The sequence below is a fragment of the Triticum aestivum genome, chromosome 5B, assembly GCF_018294505.1.
Source record: "Triticum aestivum cultivar Chinese Spring chromosome 5B, IWGSC CS RefSeq v2.1, whole genome shotgun sequence".
Classification (NCBI taxonomy): Eukaryota; Viridiplantae; Streptophyta; class Magnoliopsida; order Poales; family Poaceae; genus Triticum; species Triticum aestivum.
The window spans coordinates 380,833,975-380,841,383 of NC_057807.1; positions in this window are offsets into that span (position 1 = coordinate 380,833,975).

The window sequence follows — 7,409 nt, forward strand, 5'->3', positions numbered from 1 at the left end:
AGAAACTCCTTCTCTAGAAAGGATCCATTCTTGGCAACAAATGTCTTGCCTTCGGATCTGTGATAGAAGGTGTGCCCAACAGTTTCCTTTGGGTATCCTATGAAGACACATTTCTCTGATTTGGGTTCGAGCTTATCAGGTTGAAGCTTTTTCACATAAGCATCGCAGACCCAAACTTTAAGAAACGACAACTTTGGTTTCTTGCCAAACCACAGTTCATAAGGCGTCGTCTCAACGGATTTTGATGGTGCCCTATGTAACGTGAATGCGGCCATCTCTAAAGCATAACCCCAAAATGATAGCGGTAAATCAGTAAGAGACATAATAGATCACACCATATCTAGTAAAGTACGATTACGACGTTCGGACACACCATTACGCTGTGGTGTTCCGGGTGGCGTGAGTTGCAAAACTATTCCGCATTGCTTCAAATGTAAACCAAACTCATAACTCAAATATTCTCCTCCACGATCAGATCGTAGAAACTTTATTTTCTTATTTCAATGATTTTCAACTTCACTCTGAAATTCTTTGAACTTTTCAAAGGTTTCAGACTTATGTTTTATTAAGTACATATACCCACATCTGCTCAAATCATCTGTGAAGGTGAGAAAATAACGATACCCGCTACGAGCCTCAATATTCATTGGACCACATACATCAGTATGTATGATTTATGACAAATCAGTTGCTCGCTCCATAGTTCCGGAGAACGGCGTTTTAGTCATCTTGCCCATGAGGCATGGTTCGCAAGTACCAAGTGATTCATAATCAAGTGATTCCAAAAGTCCATCAGTATGGAGTTTCTTCATGCGCTTTACACCAATATGACCTAAACGGCGGTGCCACAAATAAATTGCACTATCATTATCAACTCTGCATCTTTTGGCTTCAACATTATGAATATGTGTATCACTACTATCGAGATTCATCAAAAATATACCACTCTTTAAGGGTGCATGACCATAAAAGAGATTACTCATATAAATAGAACAACCATTATTCTTAGATTTAAATGAATAACCGTCTCACATCAAACAAGATCCAGATATAATGTTCATGCTCAACGCTGGCACCAAATAACAATTATTTAGGTCTAAAACTAATCCCGAAGGTAGATGTAGAGGTAGCGTGCCGACGGCGATCACATCGACCTTGGAACCATTTCCTACGTGCATCATCACCTCGTCCTTAGCCAGTGTCCACTTAATCCGTAGTCCCTGTTTCGAGTTGCAAATATTAGCAACATAACCAGTATCAAATACCCAGGTGCTACTGCGAGCTCTGGTAAGGTACACATCAATAACATGTATATCACATATACCTTTGTTCACCTTGCCATCCTTCTTATCTGCTAAATACTTGGGGTAGTTCCGCTTCCAGTGACCAGTCTGTTTGTAGTAGAAGCACTCAGTCTCAGGCTTAGGTCCAGACTTGGGTTTCTTCTCTTGAGCAGCAACTTGTTTGTTGTTCTTCTTGAAGTTCCCCTTCTTTTTCCCTTTGCCCTTTTTCTTGAAACTGGTGGTCTTATTGAGCATCAACACTTGATGCTCCTTCTTGATTTCTACCTCCGCAGCCTTTAGCATTGCGAAGAGCTCGGGAATTGTCTTATCCATCCCTTGCATATTATAGTTCATCACGAAGCTCTTGTAGCTTGGTGGTACTGATTGAAGAATTCTGTCAATTACGCTATCATCCGGAAGATTAACTCCCAGTTGAATCAAGTGATTGTTATACCCAGACATTCTGAGTATATGCTCACTGACGGAACTATTCTACTCCATCTTGCAGCTGTAGAACTTATTGGAGACTTCATATCTCTCAATCCGTGCATTTGCTTGAAATATTAACGTCAACTCCTAGAACATCTCATATGCTCCATGACGTTCAAAACATCGTTGAAGTCCCGGTTCTAAGCCGTAAAGCATGGCAGACTGAACTATCGAGTAGTCATCAGCTTTGCTCTGCCAGACGTTCATAACATCTGGTGTTGCTCCTGCAGCAGGTTTGGCACCTAGCGGTGCTTCCAGGATGTAATTCTTCTGTGCATCAATGAGGATAATCCTCAAGTTACGGACCCAGTCCGTGTAATTGCTACCATCATCTTTCAACTTTGCTTTCTCAAGGAACGCATTAAGATTCAACGGAACAACAGCACGGGCCATCTATCTACAACAAACATAGACAAGCAAAATACTATCAGGTACTAAGTTCATGATAAATTTAAGTTCAATTAATCATATTACTTAAGAACTCCCACTTAGATAGACATCCCTCTAATCATCTAAGTGATCACGTGATCCAAATAAACTAAACCATCACCGATGATCACATGAAATGGAGTAGTTTTCAATGGTGAACATCACTATGTTGATCATATCTACTATATGATTCACGCTCGACCTTTCGGTCTCAGTGTTCTGAGGCCATATCTGCATATGCTAGGCTCGTCAAGTTTAACCTGAGTATTCTGCGTGTGCAAAGCTGGCTTGCACCCATTGTAGATGGACGCAGAGCTTATCACACCCGATCATCACGTGGTGTCTGGGCACGACGAACTTTGGCAACGGTGCATACTCAGGGAGAACACTTCAATCAAAGCAAGATAAGATGCATAAAAGATAAACATCACATGCAATCAATATAAGTGATATGATATGGCCATCATCATCTTGTGCTTGTGATCTCCATCTCCGAAGCACCGACATGATCACCATCATCACTGGCGCGACACCTTGATCTCCATCATAGCATCATTGTCGTCTCGCCAACTATTGCTTCTACGACTATCGCTACCGCTTAGTGATAAAGTAAAGCAATTACAGGGCGATTGCATTGCATACAATAAAGCGACAACCATATGGCTCCTGCCAGTTGCCGATGACTCGGTTACAAAACATGATCATCTCATACAATAAAATATAGCATCACATCTTGACGATATAACATCACAACATGCCCTGCAAAAAACAAGTTAGACGTCCTCTACTTTGTTGTTGCAAGCTTTACGTGGCTGCTACGGGCTAAGCAAGAACCGTTCTTACCTACGAATCAAAACCACAATGATAGATCGTCAAGTTAGTGCTGTTTTAACCTTCTCAAGGACCAGGCGTAGACACACTCGGTTCAACTAAAGTTGGAGAAACTGACACCCGCCAGCCACCTGTGTGCAAAGCACGTCGGTAGAACCAGTCTCGCGTAAGCATACGCATAATGTCGGTCCGGGCCGCTTCATCCAACAATACCGCCGAACCAAAGTATGACATGCTCGTAAGCAGTATGACTTGTATCGCCCACAACTCACTTGTGTTCTACTCGTGCATATAACATCAACGCATAAAACCTAGGCTCGGATGCCACTATTGGGGAACGTAGTAATTTCAAAAAAAATCCTACGCACACGCAAGATCATGGTGATGCATAGAAACGAGAGGGGAGAGTGTGTCCACGTACCCTCGTAGACCGAAAGCGGAAGTGTCAGCACAACGCGGTTGATGTACTCGTACGTCTTCACGGCCCGACCGATCAAGCACTGAAAGCACACGTTCAGCTCAATGACGTCCCTCGAACTCCGATCCAGCCGAGTGTCGAGGGGGAGTTCCGTCAGCACGACGGCGTAGTAACGATGATGATGTTCTACCGACGCAGGGCTTCGCCTAAGCACCGCTACGATATTATCGAGGAGGACTATGGTGGAGGGGGGCACCGCACATGGCTAAGAGATCAATGATCAATTGTTATATCTATGGGGTGCCCTCCTCCTCCGTATATGAAGGGGGGAGGAGGAGAGGGCCGGCCAAGGGGAGAGGCGCGCCCAAGGGGACGCAATCCTACTCCAAGTAGGTTTGGCCCCCCTTTTCCTATTCCAAGTAGGAGAAAGGGGAAGGAGGAGGTGGAGAGAAGGAAGGAGAAGGGGGGCCGCCGCCCCCTTCCCTTTCCCAATTCGGATTGGGGCAAGAGGGCCCGCGCGCCACCTCCTGGCCTCCCTCTCTCCTTTCCACTAAGGCTCACAAGGCCCAATAGCTTCCCGGGGGGTTCCGGTAACCCCCGGTACTCCGGTATATGCCCGAAACCTCCCGAAACCATTCCGGTGTCCGAACAAAGTCGTCCAATATATCAATCTTCATGTCTCGACCATTTCGAGACTCCTCGTCATGTTCGTGATGACATCTGGGACTCCGAACAACCTTCGGTACATCAAAACACATAAACTCATAATATAACTGTCATCTAACTTTAAGCATGCGGACCCTACGGGTTCGAGAACTATGTAGACATGACCGAGACACATCTCCGGTCAATAACCAATAGCGGAACCTAGATGCTCATATTGGCTCCTACATATTCTATGAAGATCTTTATCAGTCAAACTGCATAACAACATACGTTGTTGCCTTTGTCATCAGTATGTTACTTGCCCGAGATTCGATCGTCGGTATCTCAATACCTAGTTCAATCTCGTTACCAGCAAGTCTCTTTACTCATTACGTAATACATCATCCCATAACTAACTCATTAGCTACATTGCCTGCAAGGCTTATAGTGATGTGCATTACCGAGAGGGCCCAGAGATACCTCTCCGACAATCGGAGTGATAAATCCTAATCTCGAAATACGTCAACTCAACAAGTACCTTTGGAGACACTTGTAGAGCACCTTTATAATCACCCAGTTATGTTGTGACCTTTGGTAGCACACCAAGTGTTCCTCCGGTAAGTGGGAGTTACATAATCTCATAGTCATAGGAACATGTACAAGTCATGAAGAAAGCAATAGAAACATACTAACGATCAAGTGCTAAGCTAACGGAACGGGTCAAGTCAATCACATCATTCTCCTAATGATGTGATCCCGTTAATCAAATGACAACTCATGTCTATGGTTAGGAAACTTAACCATCTTTGATTCACGAGCTAGTCAAGTAGATGCATACTAGTGACACTATGTTTGTCTATGTATTCACACATGTATTATGTTTCCGGGTAATACAATTCTAGCATGAATAATAAACATTTATCATGATATGAGGAAATAAATACTAACTTTACTATTGCATCTAGGGCATATTTCCTTCAGCGCCGTGTGCGTGGCCCGGGACTTCACCATCTTCATCCTCCTCTCCTCCAACCGAAGATAGGCCACAACCCGAGGAAAGGTCGGGTCTAGGAGGAACGTGAGGTTGGAGGACGCCTTGCTGAACTATTCGTTTAGGCCAACGGTGAGCATGCTGAGGAGAAGATCATCAGAGACCCGCTTCCCGAGGTCGCGAAGCTCATCAGCAAGTTTCTTAAGGCGCATACAATAATCGTCAATGGACGAGTCAAGTTGATGGCAGCCAAAAATTCTTGCTGAAGGAACACGCGGCGCTGGAGGGCGTTGTCGAGGAAGAGCCCGTTCAGCTTCACCCATACCGTCTGTGCGTCATCAGTGTCGCAAATGATGGTCTGGAAGATGTCCTTGGAGATGGTTTGGTACAGCCAGCGGGTGATGGTGGCGTCGGTGGTCAGCCAGTTGTCATCCACGAACATGACTTCGGAGTCAACGGAGCCATCAACGTGATCGATGAGGTGGTACTCGCGGAAGACAAGGAAGAAGTAAGTTTTCCAGGCATAGTAGGTGGAGGTGGCATAGTCGAGGATGACGGGCACACGGGCGAAGATGGCGAGATCGCAAACGACTTCCACAGGGGGAGGAGCAGGACCTTCGAAGGGGTTGGAGGGGAGGGACGCATCGGTGTGCAGAGAGGCCATTGACGGGTGGACGGCGACCGAAGGGGGGCGGCAGCACGAGTGGGTTGGGGTGGTGGTGTGGCGTCCGAAGGCGGCGGGGTGGTGGGAGGCGATCGGGAGGGAGGTGGGTGGCGATCGGGAGAGAGGGGTGGCGATCGGGAGGGAGGAGAGGGCTCGGGAGTTGGGGGCGCGCGCGGCAGCGGGTGGCTGGGCGGCATGGAGATGTGGCGGCGGCGGGGGGGGCTGCGGCGGCTAGGGTAGGGTAGGAGCAGAAGCTAGGTTTAGTATCGGAAGGAAACGGATACCATGTTGAAGGCAATGCAACTCTTGATGTATTGATCGGGTGCACGATGCACGTATATATAACTCGAAGGACATCCCTCAGCCTCATCTATACAAGAAAACTAGAGGCGGGGCTGGTAGGAGATTATCCTAACAGATACATGCACATAATATGTTCAACAGATATGCTGCACGTCAGGTTGCAAGTGGACGCGGGCTGCCCGTGGTACCCACTTAATCCGTGTTCGTGGACGCCCACGGATAGAGCGACTGGATATGTGCCATACGTGGGTTTGTCCTGCGGCATCCGCGAGCTCACTTCCTTCTCACTTCCTCGAATTAGGGCCCGCCGCCGTGTAGCTTCGCCATGACCACAACGATGTCTTGCAACTCCGCCATGGCCACCACGGATGCCGCCACATCGTCGCCGTCATCTGATTCTATCATGGTTATCCCAGTCCGCCATGGATGTCGCCGCAATGTCGCGGCCCAGCTCCGTCAGGGCCACCAAGATCCGCCATGGACGACGCATCTTTGCTATCATCACGATCTTGGAAATGGCCTGAAAGTGCTAGTTATCGACTAGAGGGGGGTGAATAGGTGATTTTTATCAAAGTCTTCAAAACGTGGAAGTTTCGAAGACAAACAATAGAAATGACCTAATTGATATGCAGCGGAAGATAAACTACAACAAGCAAGCCATAGTCAAGTATGCAATAGCGTTAACATACGAAGACTAATAGCAGCTAGGTAGTAGGATCAGGATGGAAGATAGTATGAAGCCAATCAACAATGATAGTCAAGCAATGAAGTCAATCAGATAAGACAGATAAGCAATGACTTCACGAAGACAAACTCTAAGTAAAGGAGGGAAGAGATAGAACCAGTCACTTGTTGAAGACACAGGATTTGTTGGACCAGTTCCAGTTGCTGTGAAAACTGTACGTCTGGTTAGGGAGGCGGAGATTCAACTCAGAAGACCGTGTCTTCACCTAATTCCCCTTCAGCTAAGGACACTTAGTCCTCGCCCAATTACTCTGGTAAGTCTTCAAGGTAGACTTCCGAACCTTCACAGACTTCGTTCACCCGGCAATCCACAATGACTCTTGGATGCTCAGTACGCGACGCCTAACCGGCTGGAGGATGCACAGTCCTCAAGTGTAATAAGTCTTCAGGTCACACAGACAGAAAGACTTCAGTGATGCCTAACACTCTTGGCTCTGGGTGTTTGGGCTTTGTCCTCGCAAGGATTTCTCTCTCAAAGGCTTCGAGGTGGGTTGCTCTCAAAACGACAAAAGCCGTAAACTAACTCTGAGCAGCCACCAATTTATGGTGTAGGGGGTGGGCTATTTATAGCCACAAGGCAACCCGACCTGATATGTCCGAAATGACCCTGGG